Here is a 20,231-nt window from a genome sequence, read left to right as displayed (position 1 = left end):
AAACACCAAACCAGCCCTACAAGAAATATTGAAAGGGGTCCTCTAAGCAAAGAAAGAGTCTAAAAGTAACATACACCAGAAAGGAACAGAGACAATATACAGTAACAGTCACCTTACGGGCAATACAATGGCACTAAATTCATATCTTGCAATAGTTACCCTGAATGTAAATGGGCTAAATGCCCCAATCAAAAGACACAGAGTATCAGATTGGATAAGAAAACAAGACCCAACAATATACTGTCTGCAAGAGACTCATTTTAGACCCAAAGACACCTCCAGATTTAAAGTGAGGGGGTAGAAAACCATTTACCATGCTAATGGACATCAAAAGAAAGCTGGGGTGGCAATCTTTATATCAGACAAATTAGATTTTAAACCAAAGACTGTAATAAGAGATGAGGAAGGACATTACATCATACTTAAAGGGTCTATCCAACAAGAAGATCTAACAATTGTAAATATCTATGCCCCTAACATAGGAGCAGCCAATTATATAAGGCAATTAATAACAAAAGCAAAGAAACACATGGATAATAATACAATAATAGTAGGGGATTTTAACACCCCCCTCACTGAAATGGACAGATCATCTAAACAAGAGATCAACAAGGAAATAAAGGCTTTAAATGACACACTGGACCAGACAGAGTTCACAGATACATTCAGAACATTCCATCCCAAAGCAACAGAATACACATTCTTCTCTAGTGCCCATGGAACATTCTCCAGAAGAGATCACATCCTGGGTCACAAATCAGGTTTCAACCGGTACCAAAACATTGGGATGATTCCCTGCATATTTTCGGACCACAATGCTTTGAAATTAGAACTCAGTCAGAAGAGGAAAGTTGGAAAGAACTCAAATACATGGAGACTAAAGCACATCCTACTAAAGAATGAATGGGTCAACCAGGAAATTAAAGGAGAATTAAAAAAATTCATGGAAACAAGTGAAAATGAAAACACAACTGTTCAAAATCTTTGGAATGCAGCAAAAGGCAGTCCTGAGAGGAAAGTATACAGCAATACAAGCCTTTCTCAAGAAACAAGAAAGGTCTCAAATACACAACCTAACCCTACACCTAAAGGAGCTGGAGAAAGAACAGCAAATAAAGCCTAAACCCAGCAGGAGAAGAGAAATAATAAAGATCAGAGGAGAAGTCAATGAAACAGAAACCAAAAGAACAATAGAACAGATTAACAAAACTAAGAGCTGGTTCTTTGAAAGAATTAACAAGATTGATAAACCCCTGGCCAGACTTATCAAAAAGAAAAGAGAAATGACCCAAATCAACAAAATCATGAATGAAAGAGGAGAGATCACAACCAACACCAAAGAAATACAAACAATTATAAGAACATATTATGAGCAACTATATGCCAGCAAATTAGATAATCTGGAAGAAATGTAGAATGCATATAAACTACCAAAACTGAACCAGGAAGAAATAGAAAACCTGAACAGACCTATAACCACTAAGGAAATTGAAGCAGTCATCAAAAATCTCCCAAAAAACAAGAGCCCAGGGCCAGATGGCTTCCCAGGGGAATTCTACCAAACATTTAAAGAAGAATTAATACCTATTCTCCTGAAACTGTTCCAAAAAATAGAAATGGAAGGAAAACTTCCAAACTCGTTTTATGAGGTCGTCATTACCTTGATCCCAAAACCAAAGACCCCATCAAAAAGGAGAATTACAGACCAATATCCTTGATGAACATGGATGCAAAAATTCTCACCAAAATACTAGCCAATAGGATCTAACAGTACATTAAAAGGATTACTCACCACGACCAAGTGGGATTTATTCCTGGGCTGCAAGTTTGGTTCAACATCCACAAATAAATCAATGTGATACAATACATTAATAAAAGAAAGAAAAAGAATCATATGATCCTCTCAATAGATGCAGAAAAAGCATTTGACAAAGTACTACATCCTTTCTTGATTAAAACTCTTCACAGTGTAGGGATAGAGGGTACATACCTCAATATCATAAAAGCCATCTATGAAAAACACACAGCGAATATCATTCTCAATGGGGAAAAACTAAAAGCTTGTCCCCTAAAGTCAGGAACGCGGCAGGGATGTCCACTATCACCACTGCTATTCAACGTAGTACTAGAAGTCCTAGCCTCAGCAATCAGACAACAAAAGGAAATAAAATGCATCTGAATCGGCAAAGAAGTGAAACTCTCACTTTTTGCAGATAATATGATACTTTATGTGGAAAACCCAAGAGACTCCACCCCAAAACTGCTAGAACTCATATAGGAATTCAGTAAAGTGGCAGGATATAAAATCAATGCACAGAAATCAGTGGCATTTCTATACACCAGGAACAAGACAGAAGAAAGGGAAATTAAGGAGTTGATCCCCTTTACATTGCACCCAAACCATAAGACACCTAGGAATAAATCTAACCAAAGAGGCAAAGAGTTTGTACTCAGAAAACTTTTAGAATACTCATGAAAGAAACTGAGGAAGACACAAAGAAATGGAAAAACGTTCCATGCTCATGGATTGGAAGAACCAATATTGTGAAGATGTCAATGCTACCTAGAGCAATCTACACATTGAATGCAATTCCTATCAAAATACCATCCACTTTTTTCAAAGAAATGGAACAAATAATCCTAAAATTTGTATGGAACCAGAAAAGACCCGAATAGCCAAAGGAATGTTGAAAAAGCAAAGCAAAGCTGGTGGCATCACAGTTCCGGACTTCAAGCTCTATTATGAAGCTGTAATCATCAAGACAGTATGATACTGACACAAAAACAGACACATAGATCAAAGGGTCCAGAAATGGGCCCTCAACTCTATAGTCAACTAATCTTCGACAAAGCAGGAAAGAATGTCCAATGGAAAAAAGACAGTCTCTTCAACAAATGGTGTTGGGAAAATTGGACAGCCACATGCAGAAGAATGAAACTGGACCATTTCCTCATACCACACACAAAAATAGACTCAAAATGGAAGAAAGACCTAAATATGAGATAGGAATCCATCAAAATTCTTGAAGATAACACAGGCAGCAACCTTTTCGACCTCAGCCGCAGCAACTTCTTCCTAGAAACATCGCCAAAGGCAAGTAATTAAATGACTGGGCATGACAAGAATAGTAGAGATAAGATAAAAATAGACATTCCCAGTCAAACAAAAACCAGAAGATTTTGCTACCAGAACTAAAGAAAATTCTAGGGGCCCCTGGGTGGCTCAGTTGGTTAAGTGTCTGCCTTTGGCTCAAGTCATGATACCAGGGTCCTGGGATCGAATCCCACACTGGGCTCCCTGCTCAGTGGAGAGTCTGCTTCTCCCTCTCCCTCTGCCCCTCCCCCTGCTTGTGCTCACTTGCTCTCTCTCTCTGTGTCAAATAAATAAACTCCTAAAAAAATAAAGCAAGTTCTAAGGGATGTTCTCCAAGAAGAGAGAAATTATATCAAATGCTGGGTCAGATATAAGGAATTAGTAAAGAGCAGTGAAAATTTTGTGCGCTGTTGTGGAAATAATAATGTCATTGACACTAGAGATGAGGATGATGTATTATTTGAGGGTAGCAGTGATTCAGTTTTTAATTCAGTGAATACCTAAAATGAAGAAAGTTCTCTACATATACTGGTGATGAATCATCTTGCTCTGAAGGTAGTGATTTCCTGGGCTTTGGGGATAAAGATAAAAACTTCAAAGATAAAAATAAAAATCTAGCATGGCAGCTCCTCAAAAATTAAAAATAATATTACCATATGATCCAGCAATTCCACTGTTGGGGATATATCTAAAATAATTGAAAGTAGGGTCCTGAAGAAATATTTGTATGTAGCATATATAATTTACAGCAGTATTGTTCACATTACCCAAGAGCTGGAAGCAACCAATGTGCCCATCAACAGATGAATGAATAAACAAAATGTCGTATATACATATTACAGAATATTATTCAGCTTTTTTTTTTAAAGGATTTTATTTATTTACTTGACAGAGAGAGACACAGCGAGAGAGGGAACACAAGCAGGGGGAGTGCAAGAGGGAGAAGCAGGCTTCCTGCCGAGCAGGGAACCCGATGCGGGGCTCGATCCCAGGACCCTGGGATCATGACCTGAGCTGAAGGCAGACGCTTAACGACTGAGCCACCCAGGTGCCCCAAATATTATCCAGCTTTAACAAGGAAGGAAATTCTGACACATACTATAATATGGATGAACCCTGAAGACATTTGCTCAGTGAAATAACCCAGACACATAAGGGCAAATTTAACAAGGTTCAACAAAATGAAAAGGCAACCTACAAAATGGAAAAAAATATTTGTACACTATGTATCTGATAAAGGGCTAATATCCAAAAATATAAAACATTTATATAATTAATTAAATAGCAAAAAATAACCTGATTAAAAAACGGATAAAGGACTTGAATAGATATCTTTCCAAAGATATACAAATGGCTAACTTGTATATGAAAGGGTGCTCAATATCACTAAGCATCATGGAAATGCAAATCAAAACCACAATGAAATATTATCTCACAGGTAGAATTGATAATATAAAAAAGAAAAAAAGACAACAAGTGTTGGCAAGGATGTGGAGAAAATGGAACCCTTGTACCCTGGTAGAAATGTAAACTGATAGTCTTTTTTTTTTTTTCAAAAAAATTTAAGGTAACATTACCATGTGATGCAACAATCCCATTTTGGGGCATATATCCAAAGGAAATGAAAACGAGATCTCAAAGAGATATCTGCACCCCCATGTTCACTTCAGCATTATTTACAATAACCAAGATATTGAAACAACCAAAGTGTTGCATGGGTGAACCAAATGTGGGTCATGGACATGAAAAGTATAGCATAAAGAATATAGTCAATGATATTGTAATAACATGGTATAGTGACAGATGGTGACTACACTTATTGTGTAACATTAAGTAGTGTATAGAATTGTCAAATTAATGTGTTGTACACCTGAAACTAAGATAATATTGTATATCTATTATACTTTAGTAATAAAAAAGAAAATGTGAATATTATTTGGTCATGAAAAAGAAGGAAATTCTGTTATTTGTGTCAACATGGATGAAACTGGAGGGCATTATACTAAGTGAAAAAAGCCAGAAAGACAAAGACAAATACTATGTGGTATCATCTATATGTGGAATCTTAATAAAAAAAAAAAAGAAACTTACAGAAACAATTAGTAGAATGATGGTTACCAGTGGCTGGGAGGTGGGGCATATGGGAAGATATTGGTCAAAGGGTACAAACATTCAGTTATAAGATGAATAAGTTCTGAGGATGTAATGTACAGTCTACATGTACAGCATGGAGACTATAGTTATAATACTGTATTGTGTCCTTGAAACTTGCTAAGAGAATAGATCTTAAGCATGCTTACCAAAGAAAAAATTAAGGTGATTGTGAGGTGATGTTTTCATTAACTTGATTGTAGACTGTATAGGTACATTAAATCATCAAGTTGTACACTTTAAATGTATGTAATTTTATGTGTTCATTATACCTTAATAAAGCTGGGAAAAATGGTTGAGATGTTAAATATTATGTTATGTGAATTTTACCATGATTAAAAATAAATAATAATAATAAAAGTAATACTTCTAGTTGTATCTCTAGTGGTGGGTAAATGATTTGTTATTATTATTACTGTATATGTTAAAATATGTTGTACGTATGATATTTCATAATAACAATTTTCAGAAAATAATTTATAAAGATATCATTTTTTCCTAATTTACAATTTAATAGGATCCCAACAAATATACTTATGTGGTTTCTTTATTTGATTGTTTTTTGAACTAGACAACCTGATCCCTTAGATCATGTGGAAAAATATACATGTAAAAAGATGTAGAAAATCTCTGAAAAAGAAAAGCAATTAGAAAGAACTCATTTGTTCAGTGTTTTTTTAATGTGAAAGGGTGTTGGACTTTGTCATACTTTCTCTGCATCAATTTTTCTGGATCAATAGTCATATGGTTTTCCCCCTTAATCCTCTTAATATAGCTTATATTAATTTATTTTTGTATGCTGAACCACCCTTGCATTTCTGAGACATTTCCCGCGTAGTCATAGGTATAATCATTTTCTTACAAATTCTCTTTATCGCTATAGGTTTGTTGAGGTATTCTATGTCTTTTTAAGTCAGTATCAGTAGATTGTGTGTTTCTAGGAATTTGTCCATTTCATCTAGGTTATCTATTTTGTTGGCATATAATTGTTCTTAGTATCCCCTTATAATCTTTTTTATATTGTAATAGGAAAATATCGTCTTGGAGAAAAAGATGTCTTCTTATTTTCCTTTGCTAGGCATGATACTCCTTAGACCTAAAACTAAAAGCCCCTGGCTTTCTTCCAGATAATCTACCACTTACTGGACACAAATCATGGTATGTTGATCAATCTTAGGCTATTTGTTTATTGTACAATATTCCCACTCATAGCCTACTTTCCCTAAGTCTGTTATGGATTGTGGTAAAATCAGGGTTGCATAAACTTGAATATAATGCTCTAAATAAGAATTTGTAACGAAAACCCATAAGGTTAGCTGCAGATTTCTCAACAGAAACATGGCAAGCCGGAAAGGAGTGGCATGATATATTGAATGTGCTGAGTGGGGAAAATATGCAGCCAAGAATACTCTGTCCAGGAAGGCTATCATTCAGAATAGAAGTAGAGATAAAGAATTTCCCAGACAAAAACTAAAGGAGTTCGTGATCACTAAACCAGCCCTGCAAGAAATATTAATGGTGACTCTTTGGAAAGGAAAGACCAAAAGTGAGACAGACAAGAAAGGAACAGAGAAAATCTCCAGAAATGACAAAACAAGTGATAAAATAGCACTAAATACTTATCTATCGATAATTATGCTGAATGTAAGCGAACTAACTGATCCAATCAAAAGACATGGGGCATCAGAATGGATTAAAAAAAAAAAGACCCATCTATATGCTGCTTATAAGAGACTCATTTTAGACCTAAGGTATCTGCCAGTTGGAAGTGAGGGGATGGAGAAACATTTATCACACAAGTGGATGTCAAAAGAAAGCTGCAGAAGCAATACTTATATCAGAAAAACTAGACTTTAAAACAAAGACTGTAACAAGAGATGAAAAAGGGCATTGTATCATAATAAAGGGGACAATTCAACAAGAAGTACTAACAATTATAAATATTTATGCACCCAGCATGGGAACACCCAAATATATAAAACAGTTAATAACAAACATAAAGGAACTCATTCATAATAATACCATAATAGTAGGACTTTAACACCCCACTTACATCGATGGACAGATCATCTACTAACAGAAAATCAGCAAGGAAAAAATGGCTTTGAGTAACATACTGGACCAGATAGACTTAAAAGATTTACACAGAACATTGCATTCTAAAACAGCAGAATACACATTCTTTTTAAGTGCACATGGGACATTCTCCAGAATAGATCACATACTAGGTCACAAATCAGGCCTCAACAAATACAAAAAGATTGAGATCATACCATGCATCTTTTCTGACCATAAGGCTGTGAAACTAGAAATCAACCACAAGAAAAAATTTGGAAAAAACCACAAATACATGAAAGTTAAATAATATGATTCTAAAGAATGAATGGGTCAACTGGGAAATCATAGAAGAAACTAAAAAAAAAAAAAAAAAAACCACATGGAAACAAACGAAACTGAAAACACAGTGGTCCAAAACCTTTGGGATGCAGCAAAAGCAGTCCTAAGAAGGATATATATACCAATACAGGCCTACCTTAAGAAGGAAGAAAAATCTCAAATAAACAGCCTAACCTTATACCTCAAAGAGCTGGAAAAAGAACAACAAATGACCCCAAGCAGGCAGAAGGAAGGAAATAATAATGATTAGAGCAGAAAAAAATGATATAGAAACTAAAAAAAAACAATAGAACAGATCAATGAAACCAGGAGCTGGTTCATTGAAAGACTGATAAACCCATAGCCAGACTTCTCAAAAAAAAAAAAAAAAAAAAGGAGAAAGCACCTAAATAAGTAAAATCACAAATGAGAGAGGAGAAAGAACAACCAACACCACAGAAATACAAAAAATTATAAGAGAATATTATGAAAAACTATATGCCAACAAATTGGACAACCTGGAAGAAATGGATAAATTCCTAGAAACATATAAACTACCAAAACTGAAACAGGAAGAAATAAAAAACTTGAATAGACCGATAACCACCAAAGAAATTCAGTCAGTAATCAAAAATCTCCCAACAAACGAAAGTCCAGGGCCAGAAGTCTTCATAGGGGAAGTCTACCAAACATTTAAAGAAGAGTGAATACCTATTCTTCTCAAACTATTTCAAAAAATCAAAACGAAAGGAAAACTTCCAAATTTGTTCTATAAGGCCAGCATTACCTTGATACCAAAACTAGATAAAGACTCCACTAAGAAAGAGAAATCCAGGCCAAACATGGATGCAAAAATTCTTAGTAAAATACTAGGAAACTGAATCCAACAATACATTAAAAGAATCATTCATCATAATCAAGTGGGATTTATTCCTAGGTTGCAAGGGGTTCAATATTTGCAAATTGATCAACATGATACAACACAATAATAAAAGAAAAGAACCACATGATCTTTTCAATAGATGCAGAAAAAGCATTTGACAAAGTACAACATCTGTTCATGATAAGAACCCTCAACAAAGTAGGGTTAGAGGGAACATACCTCAAAATAATAAAGGCCATCCACAAAAACCCCACAGTTAATATCATCCTCAATGGGAAAAAAACTGAGAGCTTTTCCTCTATGGTCAGGAACAAGACAGGGATGTCCACTCTCACCACTGTTATTTAACATAGTACTGGAAAGCGTAGCCTCCAATCAGACAACAAAAAGAAATAAAAGGAATCCAAATCAGCAAGGAAGAAGTAAAACTGTCACTATTTGCAGAAGACATGATACTCTATACAGAAAACCCAAAAGACTCCACCAAAAACCTGCTAGAACTGATAAATGAATTCAGTAAAGTTGCAGGATACAAAATAAATGTACAGAAATCTGTTGCATTTCTGTAAACAATAATGAAGCAGCAGAAATAGAAATCAAGTCATCAATCCCATGTACAATTGCACCAAAACCCATAAGATACTTAGGAATAAACCTAACGAAAGAGGTGAGAGACCTGTACTCTGAAAACTATAGAATGCAGAGGTAAGAAATTGAAGAGGACACAAAGAAATGGAAATACATTCCGTGCTCATGGATTGGAAGAACAAATATGGCTAAAATGTCTATACTACCCTAAGCAATCTGCTACATCTAATTACATTTTATATAATCCCTATCAAAACACCAACAGCATTTTTCACAGAACTAAAACTAGCAATCCTAAAATTTGTGTGGAACCACAAAGACTCTGAATATACAAAGCAACCTTGAAAAAGAAAAGCAAACCTGGAGGCAAAACACTTCCAGATTTCAAGTTATATTACAAAGCTGTTGTGATCAAGACAATATAGTACTGGCAGAAAAATAGACACATAGTTCAATGGAACAGAATAGAAAACTCAGATATAAACCCACAACTATATGGTCAATTAATCTTCAACAAAGCAAGAAGGAATATTCAATGGGAAAAAGACAGTCTCTTCAATAAATGATGTTGGGAAAACTGGACAGAACAAGCAAAAGAATGAAACTGGACCACTTTCCTACACCATACACAAATATAAATACAAAACGGATTAAAGACCTAAATGTAAGACAGGAAATCATTAAAATCCTAGAGAAGAACAACATTGGCCGTAGTAACTTATTAGATATGTCTTCCTGAGGCAAGGGAAACAAAGCAAAAATAAACTATTGGGACTTTGCCCAAATAAAAAAGTTCTGCACAGTGAAGGAAATAATCAACAAAACTGAAAGACAACCTACAGAATGGGAGAAGATATTTGCAAATGATATATCTGGTAAAGGGTTAGTGTCAAAAATATATAAAGAACTTAGAAAACTCAGCACCTACAAAAATGAATGATCTAATTAAAAAATGGGCAGAAAACATGAATGGATATTTTCCCAAAGAAGACATACAAGTAGTCAACAGACCCATGAAAAGATGCTCTTTTATCACTTGCCATCAGGGAAATACAAATCAAAACTACAATGAAATATCACCTCACAGGGCCCCTGAGTGGCTCAGTCATTAAGCGTCTGCTTTCAGCTCAGGTCATGATCCCAGGGTCCTGGGATCAAGCCCCACATTGGGCTCCCTGCTCAGCAGGAAGCCTGCTTCTCCCTCTACCACTCTTCCTGCTTGTGTTCCATCTCTTGCTCTCTCTCTTGCTGTCAAATAAATAAATAAAAATATTTAAAAAAAGAAAAGAAATATCAACTCACGCCTGTCAGAATGGCCAAAATCAACAACACAAGAAACAAGTGTCGGCAAGCATGTGGAAAAAGGGGAATCCTTTTGTACTGTTGGTGGTAATGCAAACTGGTGTAGCCACTCTGGAATACAGTATGGAGATTTCTCAAAAAGTTAAAAATAGAATTACCCTACGATCCAGCAATTGCACTACTGGGTATTTATCTAAAGAATACACAAATACTAATTTGAATGGATACATGTACCTCAATGTTTATAGCAGCATTATCTACAATAGCCAAATTATGGAAACAGCTCAAATGTTCGTTAACTGATGAATGGATAAAGAAGAGGTGGTATGTATGTATATAAGTAATGAGTAATCACTGATAGCAAGATTTACTTTCCCTACCCTGTCAGGATTTCCCCCACCCTCTCCTCCAGCAGCCTCCGGGCTTGGCACATTAGAAACTGCCTCAGGCTAAGTATGGTATACACTAATTAACTCATGGAGAATGTATATAGAATGCAAATAAATATAGCTCTGATTGTGCTAGTGTCAGTAATGAACTAAAACTTTGAAGAGCTTGAAAACATCCCTAATGAATCCAATGCATCCTGTTCAACATGTGGAGCCTGAGTTTCCCACTGGAGAAATGTCTACACTTCTCCCCTCCATAACTCCTTCTACACTTTAATCCCAAGTTCTTTGCACTTCTGCCATAAACTCCCAATTTTAGTAGGTCTTGAAAGGGGACAGATGTCACTCAGAATGATTGAAAAATGATAGAATCTGGAAAATTCAGTTAGAGATGGTGGGCCAAATAGTCCAGAAAACTCACAAAAATGACAGTAATGGGATATTATGAAGGTATAAGTCTACTAGGATCTAGAGAGGGTGACAAATAACTGCAACATAATTTTGGAAGAAGGAAACAGTGAAACTGACTTTGCACACCTAAATCCCAAGCAATGGAGAAAACTGAAAAGTAATCCAGTTCACTCTGAGAAGCCCCCCCAAAAGTCAGGAATTGACAGCACTGAGTACCTCTGAATATGGGAATGAAGATGATGATAAAAACCAAGGATTGATTGTCTAAATTCTATCTAAAATCAGTTAGATCCCTAGATTCCCCACCCCACTGAGCACAGCCAGCCAACTTTCTTTCTTCCATCTTGGCTAAAGATTGGAGAGTCATTCTTCAGAGAAGGTAAAACAATTTCTGGAGCAGGGGATTCAGGCACAATTGAAGTGAGAAGTACTACACTTAAAATAGTATAACTCATTTATATGAAAGTTTACATACTCAATATTGATACCTACCTCAACCCAGTCTCTGAGATTATTGCTATTTAGATTTACTACAGGGCAAAGTTTGGACAACTCTTTGTGAAGAATCTGATCACCCCAACAGAAAAAACTAAAAGATACCGACATGGGGAGTTGCTCCCCAAAATGGAGAAATCAGAATACCCTACAGAGTAAGTTAGTCTCTAAATCCCATCCACATGCACAGAACTTCTAATCAGCTTCCTAGTATTCAAATCTTAAATACAAGTAATCAACCAAGGATCACCATGCATTTGAGGAAATACAATTATAAATAATATGAAAGACAGAGGACCAAAATCAACAGAGAAAGTAACTTCGGAAAAAACAGAGGTCATATATGAAAAGGAAAACTTAAAGAAATCTAAACATTCCATTTCTCTAACATTTCTTTAGCGTATTTATTCCATAGTTTAATCTTCCTCCTTTGGGACCCACTTTATCACCTCAGCAAAATCCTGAGCCACCTTCAGATCTGGTGTGTGCTAGATCTTCCTACCTCTAGTGAATTGCTCATGTATGTGCCTTACCTATCTAGAAGCAATTGAACTTTCTTTTAAAAATTTGCATCATAATTAAATATTTAGGAATAAAGGGCCTTGACATCTGCCATTTATTTTCAAATGGTTTAACAACAACAACAACAACAGCAGCAGCAGCAGCAGCTTGAGGTATATGGGAATTCCCTGTATCATTATTGCAACTTTTCTACAAAAAGCTTTTATAAGTTTTACATTACGTGAATCTTTTCATTTACAAAAACACGAGTTTTACATTAAAAAAATAAAAGGTAAAAAACACTGTGTTAGACAACACATATGTACATAGAGCCCCATGTGGCCACCCTCCTATGGGATTTACCACAGGAAATTTTATTTAGAAACTGCTCAGCAAGCACAGTTTCAATTTTCCATTTGAAATACTGTCTCTTGAAGGTCACTGCATCCAGTGATTCTAAGGGAAAGAATTCAGCTCTTTATTCATATCTCTCTCCCTTTGAGAGACTATTTCAAACACTATTACAGCTCATGCCGTATTCATCTCGATTTCTTTGTGTGATTTTTCTAACAATCTGAATGCCAGAAATGGACATTTCTTGGCTCAGATTTAAGGCATGGTTAGATTTAGGTAGTGTTGAATATGAGTGTATAGTTCCATTATCATGGAAAAGTCCCCAAAAGGTAATCATTATAAATACTGAACCTATACGGTCCTATTGTTGCAAGGAGTTGTATTCAAGGAAGATATTCAAAAGACCTTAAATAATTTAAAAATACTTTACATTTTTATCTTGTGTCCCTTTCAGAATATGAAATAGAATCCAATTTATACATGCAAGCAATACTTAAAAATTTTTTTAAATTTAAATTCAATTTAGTTAACATATAATGTATTATTAGTTTTGGGGGTAGAATTTAGTGATTCATCAATTGCATATATAACACCCAGTGCTCATTCCATCAAATGCCCTCCTTAATGCCAATCACCGAGTTACCCCATCCCCCACTTACCTCCCCTCCAGCAACTCTCAGTTTGTTTCCTACAGTTAAGAGTCTCTTATGGTTTGCCTCCCTGTTTTTATCTTATTTTACTTTTCTTACCCCTCCCCTAGGTTCATCTGTTTTTTTCTTAAATTTGACTTAAGAGTGAAATCATATGACAATTGTCTTCCTCTGACTGACTTATTTCACTTAGCATAATAACCTCTAGTTCCATCCACCTCACTGCAAATGGCAAGATTTCTTTCCTTTTGATGGCTAATATTCCATTGTGTGTGTGTGTGTGTGTGTGTGTGTGTGTATAGCACATCTTCTTTATCCATTCATCTGTTGATGGACATCTGGGCTCTTTCCATATTTTGGCTATTGTGGAAATGTCAACAGTACTTTTTATATCCTTTCTCTTCTTTTCAGTTTTCTTATACACCCCACCCTAACATGTCTGGAGCCTCTCATCTGCAAAAAATGCCTTCAAATACTCTTGCTTTTTTATTTCTCTTTCTCCCCAATATCTTCTGGTTCTTTATTATGTAGGTTAGTTTAGCCTCTCTCTTTACATACTTCATCATTTTTGCCCACCTTTGAGATATTGTCTTCCTCAGTTTATTTTTCTATTTCTGCATTGCAAAAGTATAAGAACTCACCTGGTAGGAAATTAGTCTCCTGGTTGAGGCTGCTAAACTGGAAAGATTCTATCTCTTTACTTCCTTGAGGGAGAGAAAAATTGACACACCTGATACCTTAATAATTTTTTGCCCCTTCACTTAAGCAAAAAGAGAAAATGCATCCAGGAACCAACCCCTAGGGCAATCCAAATAATTCCACCTGGCAGTCCTTTTCCCCAGTGGGGCTGCTTTTAACAGACCAAACTTGGCAGGAAAATTTGCATATATTACTCTTTAAAAAACTATTTATTAGGTTTTGAAATGCAGAAAAATATGAAGAAGAAACAAAAGACTTATAATTCAATGCCCAGATAAACTTTCAATAACATTTTTTTTTTTGACTGGGAAAATAACTATTTTGTTTTGAGGTATGGGCCCATGTCTAGTCTCAGAACTCTGGAACTGCTTTTTGGTGCCAACAGCCTTGGTGATCTTGAGCATATTGAAGCTCACAGTCTCTCACAAGGGCTGGCGTTTGCCCACTGTGACAATGTTGCCAATGTTGACATCCCTGAAGCAGGGGGGCAGGTGCGTGGATATGTTCTTATGGCAATTTTTGAAGCAGTTGTACTTTCGGATGTAGTGGAGGTAATCTTGGCAGATGACAATGGTCCTGTGCATCTTCACTTTGGTCACCACACCAGATAGAATCTGCCCTTGGAGGGAGACATTACTAGGAAAGGGGCATTTCTTGTCAATAGCATCTTGAAGCCCAGACCAATGTTTTTGTAGTATCATCAGAGCTTCTCCTTACCAGTTCCTCCTAGCAGGCCCCTCTTCTTATTTTGAAAAATGGTGAGCAGTTTTTGCTCGATATGCTAACTGTGAATGTCTGACATCTTCCTGGCCACCCAAAAGTAGTATTTTTAATAATAAAATAAATACATGCATATGTCCAGAAAATTCAAACAAATAGAAGGATAAAAAGAAATGTATTCCTTCACCATCCTGCTTCCCAATTTTTCTCCTCAAAGGTAAAGGAACTGACAACAGTTTCTTGTGTACTCTTCCAGAAACACATTAATGCAGATGCTAGCATGTGTGTACTCCATAGTATCATCTCAAAAGCTCTACGTAATAATGCAGTCTGAAAATTCTTTTCCTAAATCAAGATGATAGAAGAAAACTAGTGACAATGTTTAACTATATCTGAGCCTTGTGCTCTTGGAGATCAGAGGTGATTGAGAAATCCCCCTACCCTTTTGTGTTCTGAGAAATGGTTAACCACAAAGGGCCACCCTGCCCTCATGTATTCCCACTCTGCTTCATAACTTAAACAAAATTTGCCATCCACCTTTCCTCATGGCTCTATTGTTTATCTGCCTCTATAACACCCAGGTCCCCTTCCTTTTCTTTGAGACATTCTTCCACAGAAGTGAACATTTTCCTTTTTGCACTAGCCTCAATAAAAAACCATCTCTTTAACTGTCCAGTGAATTTGTCTTTCACATTAGTGTCAAAAAATTATTTTGACACTTGTTAAAAATAGTAAGGAAGACTTTATTCAAGTGTCTGTTGTAAAGGGGATGGGAGTCAGTGGGTAGAAAATTACTATGTGGAAACATCAGAAGTAAGGGAGGTAAGGGAGGATTCTGATTTGACAGGATTCTTGCTGAAGGAAGGCCAGTGTGATTAGATACCAAGGGTAAGATATAAAGAATTTAATCAGATATCAGGAGTGATCATATACTGAGTATGGGGATTCTTGCTAAACAAATTTAGGAGGATTTTTGCTAAAATTGGGCAATGCAAAGATGGACATGGAAGTTCAAATGTTGAGGCCTAGTTGGAAAGAGGTTTTAGAGGGACCTGACTAAAATTTGGGTCAGGGAGAGAATCTTTGTCACTAACAATTGAAGAATTCTGCCATCTTTCCATAAGCAGAGACTAACCCTCAACATTAGGCTAAAATCTGTATGTGACTTTTACTCTTGGATCTTCCCAATTTCTAACTTTAAACTACAAGAAGTAGGGTGCCAGGGAATCTTTTGGATTCCTGACCAGGACTTCCAAATATTTAAAGATGCATTTTTAAAATATTTTTTAACACTATCATTTATCTATAACAGGTCTCTAGAAATGGTTACTGATCAGCAAGTCCAATATCTCTACCAAAGGATAATAAAAATTACCACTATTTTTTTACAGGCTTTCCCCTGCAATTTACCTCTGTTTTTCTTATTAGTATTATTCCTACAACCCCAAGAGTCAATCTTCCAGTGCTGCCTTTTTCCATCATTTATTCTCTCCTTATTGGCATGACAATGAAAGGCTATGTAGGGCAATAAAAAGAGCACAAGGCTTGGAGCTTAATCCAAGTTCCAGTACTGCCCTAGACGCCAACAAAAATGAAGAGGACTGAATTATCCAGAAATGGAAGTTGCCAAGTTTATCTGTAATGGCAGGGGAACATCAACAAGAGGTCTCATGGCAATAACATTCTGAGCTGTCTCATTGTTTCTACCCTTGCCTACAAACAGTTCATTCTTGGCACAGGCACCACAGAGATCCAGTTAATGACTAGATGATGTAATTTTGCTCCTCTCCTGAAATTGCAGTGGCTTCCCACTTCACTGAATAAAAGCCAACTTCTTATCATGGCCTTTAGGGCTGTGTATAATCAGACTCACCAATTTTCTGCCATCATCTCCTAATATTATAATTACCTCACATTCATTACAGGAACATTGGTCTTCTTGTTCTTCAAACATGTCTCAGGGAATTATAATTGTTGTTGTTCTTCCTACCTGAACATCTTCCCCTAGATAATCATATGGATTGTTCCCTGACTTTCTTGAAGTTCTTTCTCAAATGTCACTTCCTCAAAGAGGCATTCGTTAATGGCCAAATATAAAAGACAGATGCCCAGATGCCCACATATTATATCTTCCTATTGATTTATTTAGTGTTTATTTTCTTCTATTAGAGTGTAAAATTCATGTGGGCAGAATATATCATTTTTTTTCATTGTTGTATTCTGCACCTGGAATGGTGTCTGCATATGTCAAGCAACCAATAAAAATATGTTGAGTGAATAAAAATGGAGGATTAGCATTCTATTGTTTCTTCTCCAAATATCGAAGCTTACCTTTATAATTCATTAGTAGTTGCCTTGTGTCGTCTAGAACAAGGGCAAGAGCCCTGTGTTCTCTGGGTCTCACTTCTCAACTCTAAAAAAGAAGGGGCTGGATGCAGCACACCTGTACTTTCTCCCTCATTGACTGTGGACAGGGTTGGGGCTCAGTATGAGGGAATAAAAAGGGGTGGAATCCTGGGCCCCAAAGGACTGGAAGCCCACTGTTTTCCATAGGCACAGTCCCCAAACCAGGGACAGTGGCAAAGAGAGAACACATACACATGGATGGAGAGGCCCATGGGACAAGAGGGCCCTTCTTTTTCTGCTCCAAGAAAACATACGGCTCCTTAATAGCTCAGCACTTACAAAATAGCCTGGAAACAAAAAAAACTCAGAAAGCAAACAATAGGAATGACGGGGCAGCTAAAACAAGGCATTTCCTTACTTTTTTTCCACGAAAGTTTCACTTAAACCTCTCACATGTCACTGAGCTCTGTAAATATAGAATCCACAGGACAGTTTCCATATCTTCCCTCTCCCCTCCTTGCTTCCTGTGTCACTTCCCACCACACACATAGCAGAAGAGCAGCAAGGATGGAGAAAAAGGACAGCCTTGCTCAGTGCCTTTTATATTAATTGTGAAGATCAATGGAAACTAAATCACAAGCACAGGTTTGAAAAAGTAAGTGGCTTGGCCCTCAGAAGGAGTGGGGGTAATTTTTTTTCAGAATAATTTAACTTTTGACATTTTTTGAGTCCCACACCTCACATCACCACAACCAGCAAGAGAAAGGGGGCCAAGTTCATATGCAACTTCTGCTCAGAAGAGCCACTGAAGACTCAACAGTGAGCTTTGGGGTCCCAACCCATTACTTTGAGAACCCCAGCCTGAAGAAGAGGAGCCTGACCTCTCCTCCAAGCCCTAGAAGTTGCCCAGTTCTTACTGAGATAACAAAAGTTCCTGAGGGTTATCCACATCCTTGACTGCGCCTGCCTGACCTTAAGAAGGGAAGTCAATTGCTCCCCATGGCTACCTTCCCAACCAACCAGAACTGACTCCTCTAGAAATAGGCATAGCCAGGACAGTGCCTGTAGCACAGTGCCTGTAGCTCCTGAGCCCCTGAGATGGGCTCTGCTGGGTTCCCACAGGCCCCGGCTTCCTTTAGTCTGAGAGTAGTTCCCAGGGTTGGAATCTCCTCTTCAGCACTTGTCTGCCTAGCTATGTTGCAAACTCTGAGAGGGAGGGACCACATCCCACTTGTTTACAGTTTGGTTCCCAGTAACTTAGTCACTATTTGTTGAATAAATGAAATAGCTGGGAGATTCAGTAGCTCCTGGTGGGGCAGTCAAGTTAGAGTCCCAGCTCAGGTACTTGGTAGTCAGTGATGTTTGTGATCTCTTCTCCTGTGGTGTGTGTGTGTGTGTGTGTGTGTGTGTGTGTGTGTGTGTGTGTGTGCGCACGCACGCACGTGCATTCCCCCCAGGAGAAACCAGGAGCTCCCTGATGGTGGGTTTCACAAACTGGTTTTAGTTTATGCTACAACTCTGGGGACTGGCTCTCCTCCTCACTATCCCTACCCCTCACCAGGAAAGATTCCTTCCTGAGGAGGTCCCCAGCTCTTCCCCACTCCAAGCCCCTCCCTGTCCTAGCACTTTGTGACCTTGGACAACTCCTTGTTTCCTTGTCCCAGAAATGGGGAAGTTTGGCTACATGGAGGGCAAGGAGATGATCAGTGTCACAATTGTTCATCTCCTTGACGTCTGAACACTGCTGCCTCTTGAACACCTCTGGGGTTGGGTGTAGGGACTGCAGAGCTCCAGGCCCCACTCTCCCACCATTGTGACTTGAGTTATGCATTCCATTCCATGAAAATGCCTGTTGCCCACCCAGGTACTTCTGGGACAATGAACACGCTTATCCAGACCTGGGCCTTGGCCAGAGGAGCCAAGGCTCAGAGACAGTAGGAAACAGGCAGGAAGACCCTTCTGACTGTAAAGATAATTAAGAACGGTAACCATTTACCAAGGAATGTTTTGGGTCTCCCTTTCCTGGAGATCATAGAAATGTGGAGACTTGTGGGCCCCTAGAGATCATCTGGTCCAAACCCTTCATTGTATAGATAAGGAAATGAAGACCCACAGGGAGGAAATTGCCTGCCCAGGGTCACCGAGCAGCAAAATGAAAGAGCAGAGACCCAGACCTGCCATCAGGGTTCCCCAGCCAGAGCAGACTTCATTGCTCCAAGCTGAGAGGGCTCCTTCAACCACATGACAGCCCAGTCGATTCCCTGGAGTGTCTTTGCTACACAGATGAGGACTCCCTGATGCTTTCAGAGGGTAAATGGTCTATAAGAGGAAGGGGTGAGGCCAAAGGCGCCTGTCCTCCGGATGCCTGGGCCCAGGATGCTCCCTGCACACTCCCTTGACTCCTCTGAGGACAAGAGAGAACACTTACACTCTGCAGTGTCTGGTGGCTGCTCCTTCCTGGGGTCTAGGATCTCTCCTCCCAAAGACTCACCTGTATTTCCAGCACACCTACCCTCCAGAAGGCCCCTGACTCAGGCAATCAGTCAGTAGGCCCCCCCTTGGGGGAGCACCTTCCAAATGTTTCTGGGTGAGTCTCAGTTGGGGCAGGTCACCAATATCCAGAGCCAAGGCCTTTGCATTCAGGGAGCTTCTGAGTGAGTGGGAGACTGAGACACATGCACCCAAAGGCAGATACTTGGGAGGAAAGAAATGGACCAGAGCAGTCAGAGGAGGTGGGATTGCATGGGTCTTTCACAGATGCTGGGTAAGACCTGGGCTAAGAGGTGGTCAGGGGAGGCCTTCCCTGACTCTTTCCTAAAGCCTTCTCTTACCTCTTTGGAGGCAGGACAGGTGGGAGTGGCAGAGTATGGTTGGACACATACAATTAGGAGTTTGGACTCCTGACATGAGTTACTAGCCTGGCCCAGTGCCTCATTAGCTGGGTGACCTTGAGCTCTTCATTTTGCCACTTTGAGTTTCAGTCTCCTCATCTTAAGATTTGGGAACTAATGCCTCACACAGCTCAAGGCAGAGCTCATAGGAAGTCTAGGAAGAGCCCGTGGATCGATGGTTTCCAGGGTAATTTCAGTTCCTTGTTATGTTGGAATATTGTGGGGACCCACTTGGAACCCCAGAGTTGCTATAAAGATTATTTTAAGCTGCAGACACTTGAGAGTCAACAGATAACAGGGGGAAAATCCTTCCCGGAGCTTCCCTTATCTGACTAAAAGCAGCAACTTCTGGGAAATGAGACGGTCATAAATTCCTTCTCA

The 20,231-nt window shown here is 38.2% G+C and overlaps 1 pseudogene; it reads right to left on the bottom strand.

Moving 5' to 3' along the window:
• Positions 1 to 14,156: 14,156 nt before the first annotated feature.
• Positions 14,157 to 14,695, bottom strand: LOC114207432 (small ribosomal subunit protein uS17 pseudogene; annotated as a pseudogene).
• Positions 14,696 to 20,231: the final 5,536 nt, after the last annotated feature.

This window comes from Eumetopias jubatus, unplaced genomic scaffold (genome assembly GCF_037043125.1).
Source record: "Eumetopias jubatus isolate StellerSeaLion01/CBP00866 unplaced genomic scaffold, mEumJub1_p1.0 scaffold_11, whole genome shotgun sequence".
Taxonomy (NCBI): Eukaryota; Metazoa; Chordata; class Mammalia; order Carnivora; family Otariidae; genus Eumetopias; species Eumetopias jubatus.
The sequence above is the reverse complement of the archived record's forward strand: the minus strand, read 5'-3'. Positions and strand labels throughout refer to the sequence as shown.